The sequence below is a fragment of the Echiichthys vipera genome (assembly GCF_963691815.1).
Source record: "Echiichthys vipera genome assembly, chromosome: 4".
Classification (NCBI taxonomy): Eukaryota; Metazoa; Chordata; class Actinopteri; order Perciformes; family Trachinidae; genus Echiichthys; species Echiichthys vipera.
The window spans coordinates 12194655-12209654 of record NC_139829.1 but is presented as its reverse complement, the minus strand read 5'-3'; the positions used below and the strand labels follow the sequence as shown (position 1 = coordinate 12209654).

Sequence of the window (15000 nt, the reverse complement as noted above, 5' to 3'; positions counted from 1 at the left end):
TGGTTGATCAAAGCTGTAAAGGTCAGCTTGTTTACCCCCTGCTGTTGCTACAAGCCTCCTGGTCACACATACAGCAGGGTTTACCCTCACAGGTTTCATAATGACAAGCACTTTCACTAATATGGGCACCCAACTAGGCAGGTATATGCCTACACACCTGCCTTCATGCACTAATTCTTTCCCTGTGTACGCGTCATGCTGTCAGCTGTCAGGCTCAAGCACAGTTTGCCTCTTTAGGTCTATAAAGGCTGCTTTCAATATAGACCTGAAGCTTTTATTGTTCATTACCTGTGTTTCGGTTCACAACAAAAGGAATAAAAACTGAAATGTAGTTATTATTTGCATACTTGGAAGATGGTGAAATAAAGTGTTGGAATCAAATTACCAATAACAACTCAATAATGCAACGTATCCTAGAAAGTGAATGGCCAATCTGTGCTTTGCAGAACATACTGTGCTAATATTATACTCGTCACATTAAGACATTATAGTCCAACAGACATTGTCAAATGCTACATCAAAGAATTATAAAAATGATGCAATGCACGTTTGCATTATTTCTCTTAATTTTCCTTTCTTTCTTCGATTAGCTAATCGTAAATCATTCCCACAAGCAGTTTAACACATAAAACTTAATAACTTAAATAACTTTTATAAAATGCAAATGTCTATGCATTCTTTAAAAAGTCTGCTTTCATCTGAAACGTTTCTAATCAGCATCATTACTGCATACATTCACCAGTCAAAACAGACACATCCCATAACCGACAATACTGTTCTCACTACAGCAACCAAGAACCTCAGGCTAAAAAGTGAGAAGGAGGATGCTTTTCAAAATACTCCCAGTTCCATTACCACTGAGGTAAAGCTAATCTGGCCTGATAGCCCTCCTTCAAACAGCAAAGCCCTAGTGAGAAAACCCAATTTTGTTCAGGGCTTTTGCAACCTCTGTCTCTTTCACACACTGCAAAAAGCAAGCTTGAAACCGTCATTTTAAAAGGCAGGGCTGGATGCTGCTTGCTTTTTTACGGCGGTAGTTTTAATGGAGCTCTGGGCTGAGTAATGCTACTGTACATCTCAGTCCCTTGGATTCTTTAGAACAGAAGTATTCAAAATAATTCTTCAGTTTTAAAAATGCTGAAAAATACTATAATGGACATTAGTTGGTAAAGGTTAAGGTATGTACAATGAGATCACTTACTTTAAACCGGTTTTGGGGTAATGTGTTAAAAAGTAAGAGTTAGAGTACCCAGATTACTTTTTTGTTGTAAGAAGTAACTTTTTCAATTCAGATAATCCATTACTACAAAACTAATGTAATGTTTTCCTGCAAGAACCACTGAACTACAGCCACCTGGCCCGCCAATACTTAACTACTTTATAATGGGAGTAATCTTGTTATGTTACTTTTAAAAGTAATGTTATGTTAACACTGCTTTCCACCCTTGAGCTTTTTATGTTATTTTAAAATATGTCAAGTTTGTGTTAATTAATTAACACAAACTTGACAAAAATGGCCTCGAAATACCAAAAATTATTAAAAAAAAAAAAAGATTTTATTTGATAAGATTTTGTAAAATTAAATTTTCTCCCGAAGGTATTAAGTTGGGTTGGTGAATCCGAAGGCCCTAGCATGAAACACTATTTTCATACTCATATGTATAAAAACATTTAGTGACCTCTATTAAGGCTTTTGATTTACCTTGTAAGATTTGTATTTGTGTTTACACCCACATGTTTTTTTACCTTCATCTTCTGCCTCAAATATATCCATTGTCTAAAATTGGCATCTTCTCTGTAAGGCAAGGCAAGTTTATTATTATAGCACAATTCAACAACGACGTAATTCAAAGCATTTCACTAGAAACATTAAACAAATTTGAAACCTATTTAATAAAGAATGCCATTTAAATATATAAAGTTACATTCAAATAAAATAATAAAAAGGTTGGGAAATTTCCGAGTGTCATTAATAACAGGTAATAGCAGTTACAGTACAGTGCAAGCAGTTAATAAATTATTTTGTTTTTTTTGTATGGGACATATTTGATTTAAAATCCTCTTGCAATTGTACACCACCAAAATATTTTGTTTAACTGGGCAATACGCCACACTAAAGATGCTTAAGATGCTCCAACTTCCATTTCACAGGTAAATTAATCATACTTAAGTGGCGCAAGTTGATATTGTAGAGAAAATACACAGAATCTATTTTACTGAGTGTGTTGTGCTGATACGTTCATTGAAATAATTTCCTTAAAAGCTTGTATGCAAGATGGTTACAATAATATTTTTTTCTAAATGCACTGTTATTTATTGGAGACAGCTGTTTCATTTTATTTACTTTATGATTACATGTATTATTTTACTCCTAAAGCCAATGCACGCATACACACAGATAACATACACTTACTATCCCTCCATCCGTATAGCCCCTCTCCTTCAGTAAAAGCATCAAAATGACTGCTATTACAAACCATTTTGTGCTTCCTGATTTGTTTACCAAAACGGCTGACCAGGTGTTGATTGTTGGTTGCATAAGGTGTCTGTCACTGAGAGGGGTCTCTGTGATAGGTCACTGCGATGAAAGAGCCTTTGGAGGAAGGAAGGAAAATGAATCAAATTATAAGCTAGAATCTTCAAAGAGAGCACAGTATAAAAGCTTTCACAAAGTCTTGCACCCTCCATGCCAAACATTTCCACATCCAAGGATTGGAACAAAAGTATGATATTACAAGTACAACCATGTGTGAAAATGTTGGATTTTTACAGGTGTTACATATTTAAACAGCACATATAATTGCATCAGGAGCACTCAGCACTGGCTTCTAAACATTATTTCTCACTCTGATCTGTTTGACTAATGCAGCTCCACCTCAGCCATCATCTACATCTCCCAGATCAAAAGTCAGCTTATCAAAAGTACAGATGTGGTAATGCAGCAAGTTCTCTCTTTGCGAGGAAACAACGAAAACCAGAACACTGCCTGTCATTACTAAGCCCTCTCCAACATGTTCTTCCTAATTCCGCAAATCCATTAAGGTTCTGGTCTCTTGACTGAGTGGGAAAGAAAGAGGCCCTCTTCAGGAAACGAGGGATTATTAGGAGTAATTTGTCTCCCGCGGGGGCTGAAAAATTGGCTTCATCTCTTAGAGGAGAGAGTGGGGAGGTGAGGAGAGGAGAAAGAGTTAGAGAGAGGGAGGGGGCGTGGTGTGGTTAAAGAGAGAGCCAGAGGGAGATAGAAGCAGAGATGACTAGATAGACGGACAGAAGTAAAAAGTAAGAGTGAAAATTTTATTAAAACGATTCAATTATTGCCTACTGTACTGTGCATGCATTGTCTTTGCTACCTCTCATTTGAAGCCTATACCATGATCTGGTTGATAATCTGTTAGGATTAGTCCACCCCATGGCTAAATACAAGAAGGAAACAATGGACAAAATAAGATACTGTAGCTATAGTTTTTACCCTAAATCAGCAAAAAAGTTCTTGCATTGTACCAGATTTCCTGGGGTTTGTCATCCCTGTCACTACCTCCTAAAGCAAACCAAATACCACAAAATTCACAGAGCCTTAGCTGAACTGCAGCAATGTGTGTTTTTTAATTTATTGCCTAGGGAGAACAGTGGGGTGGAAAAAGAGGAGTATAGCAAATAGATAGAGTAGTGAACATATGAATTCTCCAACGAAAAGTGGCCTTGCAGTGCTCCTTTGAATGGATACCGACAGCCAAAGACATTTATTGAACAGAATATGGCAGTTTGATCCCAGACAGTCCACTCAAATTTGATTTTGATGTTTTTTCTAAAGGACAAAGGCCAGAAACTTGGTGAATACTGATTAATTTTAAGATAAAAACTTTTTAATTAAGATGCAGGTAGTTAATCCATCACCATCTTCCTCACACAATCAACAGCTCTGGAAATTTCTCTGTTGGTTCTAAATGCAATTGTTTTATTTTGTTAACTGTCTTCCTACTGTATATTGGGCAGTCTATGAATTGTAATTTTAGATTATATTTCCATTGACTGGGGAAATAATGTCTGAAATAGCTGCAGATTATATCAACATGTCACTAGATGTGATGGAGGCAATAAAGTGGTAAAGACATAGTTGGAAAAAATGCACCTTGAAAATAGTTCCCTGAAATAGTTCTTACACTGTCCCACCACCTCCAGCTTACATCAGGTATATTTAGGCAGTTGTGCATCTACAGCCCCTGCAAATGCTCTTTTGAGGGATGCAGAGAAAAAGGCTGAACTTTTATTTATATTTTATTAGTCTGAAAGAAAGAGAGGTGAAACGATTGACGACTTAAACAGGAACCATTGAGAGCACGCTCTCTTTTACTCGAACGTTCAAGTATACATCAACAAATTATACAACAAACAGGTCAAGGACAGCGACATTCGTGAAAACAAATCAATTCAAAGGGAACACATGCATTCACTGTGCTCTATACTGTATGTCAGTCAAAAGGATTTACAAATTGATTTTTTTTAAAAACGTATACGCTTGTCTTATTTTGCATGCTTCTGCAGATTATTCCACTTGTGTAGAGCATAATATATAAAAGCCACCTTCCAAGGACCAAATAGTTTTTGGGCCTGGTGCAAAATGTGCAACAGGTGAAAATGATCTATAGATAAAGACATTTAAGATAACCAGGCAGTTTGCCAAGAAGTTTGTTAATACATAGAATACAGTGCCGTTCTCTTCTGGCTGCAGACGACTGCCACCCAACTTTCTCATATTGTGAGTAAACAACGATGCATTCTGAAGCCTTCCCCATTTATGAACCTAACGGCAGAATGATAGACTACATCAAGAGGTTTTAGAGGGAAAGGAGAGTGCATATTAATTACAACACAATACTCCAGATGTATAGGTTTACTTAACAGTTTGCTTTTTGCTTTAATGTAGGCTGATTGCAGTGGAGGGACAACTAGTACTGCACTATTAATACAGTTTAATGGGAATATATAGAAGGCAAGCATTATGACTCACTATCACGTGGGGTATCTAGAATTGGCTTGTCTTGAGATATGGTCATAATAATAATAGCAATAATGATGGTGGTTGTGGTAGCACTAGTATTAATGTATGAAATTAGTACATTTCACAGAGTCATTTACAGACCACAAATTATATGACCAAGCAAATATCAAAGCTAACTTTAGTAAAGAACGTGATCAGTATGTACTGTACAGTGTGTACTGTACAAACATAGTCAAAGAGTCTGTGTTGCCTCCTTAACACAGAATGCAGCAAAGCACAGGTCTGTTGAGAAAGCATCAGAATCCTAATGGGACGGTTTTGTGTTTGTGGTAATTTTAATTCAAAAGTAAAAGTCCGGCCTTTTTTGATGGTTCCATATATACATATTTTACACTACATGAGGCCCATCTGGCCCATGGATTCTGAGAAAATAATGGAGACAAATGAACAGAGAAAGAGGGACAAAACAACCTGTCAGGGTCAAACCGAATGAAAAGAGAGTTCAAATTCGGACATGCTATACTTCTCTTGCTCTTAGAGATATTTTAGCAGCTGAGAAATTGGATCAGTAAAGGTAGTTTAATGTTTCCTACAAGCGCCATACACACCTGAGTGGGAATGACACTGTTCCACAACCTCTGAGAGTGTGGGAGAGACAGAGACTAAAAAATATGATCTCCTTTCTATAAAATCAACATTTGAATAGATTAAATAGCAATGTATATTTCACGTTAGCAGTAATGTCTTTTGCTTGTTTGATTGACAAAGATAAAGATGTAGAGATAACCTGCATAAAATATTACCTGTGTTTTCATAACATTCCTTCACCCCCCCCCCCCAAACACAGGTTTCATCTACCTCGTTTCCCTCCCTTATCCATTCTTCTCCACTTCAGCTACTCCCCATTTTCTCTCCTTCTTCTTGACAGTCTCCACATGTCTCTTCTTCATCCATACCCTTTCTTTCCCTGTTCACAGTTCCATCCCTCTGTCATGTTTGGTATGTAAAAACTCATTAACTTGAACACTTGTTTATCTTTGTTGCTTGAAGATGCCTGTGTGTCTCACTTCTCAGTTTTTTTCTGGCTCCTTAATTTCCCTGTTCTGATTGGTTCTCTCCTAATTTTAAATCAGTAAGTAGGAAGAGGAAACTGAGTAGTCAATAATCTTTTGACAAAAGCAGACACACACACACATGCACAGTTTTTAAACTCATTAATAGATTTACCATTTTCACTGTCTGTGTGTTTATGAGCTTTTTCTCCCTTTCACTCCCTACCAGATTTTTTATCTTTATGTCTCGAGCTGTCGTTTTCTCAACTCCCCTATTTTGTTTGTTTGTGTGTGTGTGTGTGTGTGTGTGTGTGTGTGTGTGTGTGTGTGTGTGTGTGTGTGTGTGTGTCTCAGCAGAGGTCGAAATACCTGCACTTGCTAATTTACAACAGACATCCAGCAAGTGACTGTGGAATCAATATAACAAACACACTCCCCAGGTTCCTTGTGTTTGTTTTAACTTACAAACTCCTTGGCATTGTTGCGGATGGCTCTTAAATCAACAAATTAGAGGGAAACAGACTGTAAAAAAGAAGTTCACGTAGCCACCATAATGCCACTCTGTGTTTTGTGAACTACCATTTAGGCCATCACCAACTGGTTGCTGTTTTTGGAGCCAGAAGTGACCATATTTGGATGAGAGGGTGGAGCTGGGGAGGAGCGAGGGGTGGATATGACGGACAACACGTAGGCACTATGCACAACACATGGTAGAAACTTATCAGTCATGAGCTAGCCATGCCCTGAAGCATAGCCTGCTTCAGCATGGTCGCCAGAAAAAAAAGTTGTCATTATACATTTTTGCAAAGCAAAGAAATGTTGACATTTTGGGCACACTTTATATGTCTGTATGTAACATACAAGGCTTTCAGCCGACTCCAATGTAAGACTATAGACATTAATATTACATACTCAGATCAAGTGCTCCAAAAGTCAGTTGACGTAGTATAACAAGCCTCAAACTCTGTTTAGGAAGGACGTCAGGGCAGATGGTTGGGTCAACACCGGAGTTTCGCCTCTGAGCCTGTGATAAACTTAATTACATATACAGATGTGTTTTAAACTGCGACAATTGTGCATTAAAAATGGAAACGGGTTGCAGAGATATACAGATGTACTTATATTTCATTTATATGCCTTAACTTCAAGTAACGTTAATAGATTTTCATTCATCGTGTGTTTAAAACTGTGACCATTGTGCATTAAAAATGAGAACGGGTTGCAGAAGTCTGGAAACGAAGTTAGTACTTTTTCAACATACAATGCCAACATTCTGGCAGCGGGGTTGTCTGCTATGTTGCCTTTTTTACTTTAAAGGGGACCATAAATTTGAAAATAAACATCGTGTTGTACTAAAGAAGACTTGAAACTAAGGCTTGAGACCATAAACTCATTAAGAAAATGTTTACTGAGGTAATAACTCAAGTGAGAAGAAGGGTCATTTTTTCTATTGAATCAGACTTTTTTGTTAACTAGTGTCACCTCCCTGCTGGCCATTAGAAATAATGCATTGGGTTGACTTTTCAGGCCTGGAGGTTGGCACTTCAGCAGAAAGGACAGTCCTTTGAAAAATACACCTAAGATATTTTATGTTCAAGGCCATGATCAAATCATAGTAGATTCTTTCCATAGTTTTTTTTATATTTATTCGAAGCACTCACTCTGAGAAAATGTTGACCCTGACACTTGCTTTCTTTTTCTTTTTTTGAGTATGTGACAATTTCTGACATTTTTAGGGGCACTTCTGTCAGATCTTTCAACTAGTTCAACCTTGTTATTCTGGCTATTAACCCCCAATAGCACTGTATTATTCACCACTGTAAGCTTATCCACTTTCTAAAGAAACTAGCAAGTCTTTCTCTTCACCCATGCCCCCTGCTTCTCTTCAGTTGCAGTATATTTGCTTGTTACCAGCCTTCAACCACCCAATTAATCAACACACATGACATATGCTGTGTATGTGTGTGAGAGTGTGTATGCATTTGGGTCACTGAGAACATGCGTGTCCTGGGCTTCAGGTTCATTTCCATACCAAGCGACTCTAGCTCTCCCCAATCAGTCTACCAGAATAGAAGAAAAAGAGAGAAGAGGAAGAAAAAGGGAGGTAGAAAGTGTGTAGGTGAAGTTGGAAAATGACAAAACCTGTAAGAGCAGAGGAATGCACTGCTCTTACTTTAAAACTAAATGTAAAGAAGAGGCAGTAGATGCATACAAAGTAAATGAAACAAGCACAATAAGGGCACATTCGCTCCGGAGAGTGTGCATTGAGGATGAAGCATTTGCCTTTCTTTAAATGTCCAAGTTGCACCAGACATTCGCCTTATATATGCAAATGTATGTCACTTATTGTGTATATTCAGCACTGAAAAACATCTGCATTGCTTTATAGCCTTTGCAATAGCTTTTAAAAGAAAGTTTATGAAAACTATTTTTATAACTTCCCAAAGAACTTTGCAAAGAAGACACTGATGATGGTGGTTCCAGCAAAAACACCACCTGTATTTCTTTTGTTGTGTTAAATGCCTGCGTCAAACAATTTTATGTTGTCAATGCACTGCTATAGCTTATTTTCATTTCAAGTGAGCAAACTCATGACATCACTATATTTCATCAATCATATGTGCTCCCTAAAATGCCTATTATAATCATATTTCACTCATATTGCTGCCAACAGATTGCAGCGAAGGTGAGAGATGAGTAATCATGGGCCAAAGAGCAAACTCTGATGGTTTTAAATTCAACCAAACTTTACCATTGATTTAATTTTTAAAGAGAGAAACTAAAAAGTGGTTGGAATGAAAACCCGCATGAGACCCATTGAAATTTAGGAACTCAGCTTTCCTGTCAAGATTTTTGATTTGACTTTTGCCTCTTTCATATACCAAATCAGAAACTGAAGGCTTCCTCCTTCATGCTGAGTTACTTCTAATCCCACCTGGGAACTGCTTAGTTCAACCACAATGTCCTCATGTGCCACTAAAGCAACTGTACTTGGGCAGATGTACATCAGCATCAATCTAAAAGGGAGAGGGCAGTCTTGCCACCAGGGTAACATCTTGGAGTTAAAACTGGCAACCTTCTTACTACAAACATTTTAGGATTTAGGTCAACCGCTGCCCCACTTAAAACAATGCAACTCTCATCCACACTAGTAACTTGTACAAACACTAGCAAGTACAAGTTACGGAAGTCGATGAGAACCCAACAGACGGACTGATGAGGCAACAGAGAGGGAGAGAGATAATGAGGAGGAAGAGAAATCTGACTTGGTCAAAAAACACAGGACTAGGTGATGGGAAAAGAGGGGGAGAAGAGAAGGACAAGGGGGAGAGGTTGAATTGATGGGCGTTGGGAGGAAAGAGAATAGACTTACAAAGACAGGAGCTGTTTGACTAATTGATAGAAGTGAAATGGGGAGACAAAGGAAGAGGATGGAGAAATAAAGAGAGGGTGAAAAAAAGAGATTGCATGAGAGGGAGGAAATTAGACAAGCTAAAATGATAGAGGGGGTAAGGGAGAAGTGAGTGTGCTTCAGAGAGAGAAATGGAGAGAAAGAGGAGGGCCCAGTGGAAGTGCAGAGCACCATGTAATAGTCCCTTGGAAGTCCTGGGAAGCACAGAGGAAGAGAGAAAAGAGTGAGAGACATAGAGAAAGAGAGATAGAGAGAGGGGAGATGAGAGCAGGGCAGTTCTAATGCAATTAGGGGCCTGGAAATTGAAAGTACAATTCTCTCCGGGATCTTTGCAAGAGTGGTTAGCGTGTGTGGGGTGGAGTGTTTGGATGGGCTGTTAGCTTTCATATCTACAAAATGTCTTCATCCCCTCCTCTCCTGTTCTACCTCTTTTCTCTCTCTCTCAATTGGACTTCTTAAAATTACTCATTCCTTTTACAGTCCCCTCCATCCATTTTTTTTACCCTCTCTTTGCCATTCAATTTCAGTCCCTCTCTCCCTCTGCATTTTTACATTTCCTAAATTTGTGAAGAGGAGAGCAAATTGACAGCTGCTTTTTTACATTTCCCTTTTGTATTACAGGTATTTAGAGGATACTCTTATCCATTTCAACTTGCCCTAAGAGACACAGTGGTACAAATCTTTAGATGACCAAAACAACAAAGAAGTAGTATATGCAGGGAGTAGAGTTAGTGCCTTGTTAAAACGACATAATAAAAGAAAATACCCTTTAACCCAATAATTTAGAGGTTTTTGTGCGTCAACACATCTATAACATCAGTTAGCAGCAGTGCTTTTAGGAAAGTGGATCGAATTCTTAATATGATGTGATCCCTCTCTCTAAGCTGATTAAAATATCCTAAACAGTATTTTTATTTCATGTAGTTATGTAAATAAAGTTGGGTAGCTGAACACTTAAAGACATAAATATAAGCTCATTTGTTATAGCTTTCAATCTAACTATAATTATCCCATTACACATTTTGCATGTAAACTTTGTTTTTAATTCCCAGTAATCACAAATCTTACATTTGTGTTTCTTTTCTTGACCTTTAGGTAGATTAGATGTAATTATGTTAACAAGGCAACAGAAAAAGTAATTGCAGTTGTGTTCTAAAAAACACAATCAAGAATTTTAAATAATTGTGATGTACCACGTTTAAATTGCAGTTTAAAGATAATTCAATGCCAAAACACACACACAAATAGATTATTATAATATATGATTATATATATATATATATATATATATATATATATATATATATATATATATATATATATATATATATTATATATAAACATAAATCATTAAAGAATATACATACCAATACAAAAACTCAGTGTTATTCCAACAATATATTACCTTAAAATTGAAACAACACCAGTCTCTCTAATTAGCTGTGTGCATAATTACCACTGGCAAATCTAACTGTCCCCAGGAAGATTTATCCTTTTGCCCCCATTACCATCTGTGTGTGTAGAGGTGTGTTTGTGATGCGAACACAAGCATTGCATGAGCATGTCAGGGATTCAGTCCGTAGATCCAACCTTTGCTTTCCATGCTGGCGATGGGACAGGAAGGAAGTAGGTTAGGCGTTTGCTAATTGCCCACAGCAACAGGGTGATTGACTCCCAGATAGCCCTATAGGCTCGTTAGCATCTCATTAGCAGCTGCAATTAGTGTTGTGACAGCCATGCAGGTGGGACGGTGAGGGACAGCAAGACATTGGCTGCAGAGGTGAAGAGGTTTAGGAGAGTCAGTGAAAATCTTTTCACCTCACTAAGGGACATGATTTCATCTTCAGTATGTGGAACATAGTGGACTTTCAACTTATGTTTATAAAGGTTGGTCTCATCCATCTGGGATCGCTCCATAGGAGAGGTGTTTTAGAAGGCTAGACCTTATCAAAAATCCTTGCATATGATTGGATAAACCACTTGTCCATCTTTATTCTTTATTGACGTGCTACTTCAAACACTCACATGGAAACCAACCCGTAACGCTGATAAGAGCGACGCAGGGAAAACCAAAACAGAACAGCCGACATCTTGGATATAGCAGCAGTGCAATCAGCGCAATGTCGGTAAATGATGAATGGTGTCTGTGCAAGGAAACTTCCTCGATGCGAGCTGCCATTGTTGTCTTAATCAAAACAGTCGCTTTTCTGCTACGTCACATCTATACAAATCCCACCCGGTGGTCCTGATTGGCTCGGTCACTTTTCACTGGTCCTCAAATCCCTCTCTCCTACGGAGTGATCCCAGATGAGTGGAGCAAGGCAGAACGAAATTCATCTGGTGAGAGTAAGATAGAAAAGAGCAACAACAAAGAAGCTTAAAGTTATAATCCATACGATTTTCATCTAGTTAATTGTCTGTTAAGTTTCTATCTATCAAAGAGTGAGTTAGAACGATAGTGATTGATCATATGACCCATTTATAAAAAAGACATTCCCGCGCAAAAATTCAAATGCACTGCAGTCAGCAGCGCAGGTAGGGCTGGTCATTGTCCACTATGTTGCATTCCATTTTACCGAAATTGTGAACTTCCAACATCTGACAATTAAAAGCGCAATGAAACTAAGTGTTCAGGTCTGAATTGTCAGGCTCACTCTTATGTGTCTGAACGATGCAGTAACATTTCATTACAGCTGCCTCACAATGGCAGTTTAACAGACATGGCACATATGAAGTCATCCTTCCACATAGCGGAGGTGAGAGCTGCTGATCTACTGACGTCATACAGTCGACAGTGTTAATTAACAATTTTAATATTCTACTGCTTATTTTACAACTCTCTGAATGGCAATTACCTTCAATGCCCGACATAAAAAGATAAAGTGAATAGCTATTATCTGTTGTCCATAGATTTAGATTTTTTTTACCTATTACACAGACTCCATCAGTAGCGTGTGACTGCTGCCCCCTTCATGTTGCATGTTGAGGTTTACTCAGTGCTAAGGGTTTGGAAGCTCTTATGCTCAGCTTTACTCAGCTCTGTGTAGTTTTTACCTGTTTGAGGGCCAGGTAGCCATGCATAGAGAGAAAAATATTGTATGGGTAGTACACAGTTGTCGTTTCTTTGTTTTTTAAAGATATCCTTTAGGCTTTTTATGCTTTATTTAGAAAGGTAGAGAGGAAAGTGGAGAGAGAGGGGAAGACAATTGTATCCTAGTTTATACGGTTGCATTGAGGAGGTAGGAGTTTACTAAAGCATAAATACTCTTTTTGAACGATATCCAGGCTCAAATTCACACAGGTACCTGATACAATCAAACCTTCATACTGTTGTCCACCCACCAGCTGGCAGTTCATTGCCTTGACGTTATCAATTGGACATGCTTCATTGCACAGTGTGTGGTTGAATTAGTCACAGAAGGATCAACACTACCTACAAAAACGCCCTCCCATCAACACCTGCTCTCAGCTCTCACCAGTCCTACCAACACAGTTTATTAAATTATGCCTAATAAACACTGTAATATATTTTCTTGTGCTAAAGTAAATTTTGTAAGTACTTGTGGTTAAATATTGTATGAAAGTGGAATGTAAATAGATCAACAGAAGAAAGATTACTCTCACATAGGGCTGCCACTAAATACTATTTTTCTATTGATTAATATATCGACTATTTTATCGATGAATGGATTAATCTTAACAGTTACTTTTCCTCCAAAAAATTAAATTGATTGTTTCCTTTGGGCTATATGATTATTCTAATTTGACAAACTGTACTTTATGTCACTGTATAACACAACAAGATGTAATGAATGTTACATATTAAAATGAGACCATTATGTAACCTCAAGGATGAAATCATTCATTCACAAATTTCATTTACGTATTCTCAAAATGCTTCTCGAATGCTTTAATAATAATAATAATAATAATAATAATAATAATAATAATAATAATAATAATAATAATAATAATAATAGTTTACCAAGTTCAACATCTTTTTGGTCCATTTTAGATCCCATATTATCCCATCACGCATATTACTATTATTCTCTTTACATTATCTTACACTTAGTACTTCTAAGGTGTGAACATGCGATGAAAGCATACAAGATATGTGGAGGTTAAAAACAAAAAGCATGCCTACCACTGCACTGATAATATCTTAATTCCACAGGGAGAAAACATGGGTAATGAAAGTCTTAAAATAACTCCTAATGAAAGTGTGTCTCCAGCTCAATTAGTAATGATTAGTCTGAAGTCTTACAGATCACAAAAAAAACATTTCGGAGTTTGGCCAATGCATGAAGTAATTACTCTGTCCAACAAATAGAATTGATGCAATCACACACTCACATACACACTCTCACACACACACACACACACACACACACACACACACACACACACACACACACACACACACACACACACACACACACACACACACAAACTTATAGACTCGCAAGTATAAAAACGGCATAGGCACACACTCAACCCACACACAACTGTGTTGCAGCCAAATAAATGAGCCGGCACTCCTCAGGCCTAATAGTCTGGCTGTAATTAACATTGTCATAGTGATAATAGCCATTTATCCCTGACATATCACACACACACACACACACACACGCACACAGGCACACACACACACAGACGCGAATATACAGACACAGGCACACACACGCAGTCCAAAACCTCTATCTTGTCTAGGCAGCTCGCCCAGCTGTCACCTCCTTCATCTGTCTCTCTCTCCCTTCCACCTCTTCTCCCTTTTCTCCTCCTCCTCCTCCTCTCTTCAGTATTTAAACCTCATGATCCTTCTTTTCCTGTTTTCACATTTTCCCCTCCTTCTCCCTTCTCCGCCTCTTCTGAACTCTTTGTACGGTCTCCTCTTTCTCTCTTCCCTTCATCATCTCGCTTCCTTTTCAAATATTGGAAGCACATCATTCTTCTTTTCACCATCGTTCTCTTTCTCTCTTCAACCTTTCCCTTACTCAGTCAGCCTGTTTCTGTCTCACATTGCAACTTTTCTTTTTGACATGCTGTGTTCACACTGTAGCAGAATATAGTCAGCAGAAAACTGTATGTGTGTCTTGTGCATGTTTTCCCCCAATTTGATTTCTTCCACGACAACAAAGACTTGCCACAGTTTTCATAGACAAGGTGAGGACTCAAAGAAGATTTAAACGGCTGGCCAGGTATGTCAGACGGCTCCTTACCGGTAGTTCAGTTTGCAACAGGCATGGCAGGTCTGAATCAGGTAAACAAACAGAACCAGCAGACAGACAGCAGTGAACAGATAATGGGTACAGGCACACAAAGGCAGGCATTCTGGGTGAGACTCATTTATAACTTAAAGCCCGGTGTGCACCAAAGTGTTTTTTTCTCAGGCCAGCACTTTTTTTGTAATGCATTGCAATGGGAGCATCACATATTTACACTTTTCTACAAATGCCAGAAGCATGACCGGGCTCAGAGCATCTAACCTGTGCTGAGCACTGCACATTTTTATGTTTTTTTTCATGTTTTGGTCA

At 38.1% G+C, this 15000-nt stretch overlaps 1 protein-coding gene across 1 annotated transcript in view; it reads left to right on the top strand.

Annotated features, from left to right (window-relative positions):
* LOC310945976 (transmembrane protein 132B) overlaps nt 1-15000 on the top strand; it is a gene marked incomplete at both ends in the record, with an annotated part of 177706 nt that overhangs the window by 104719 nt on the left and 57987 nt on the right. The gene's annotated exons all lie outside the window — the stretch shown is intronic.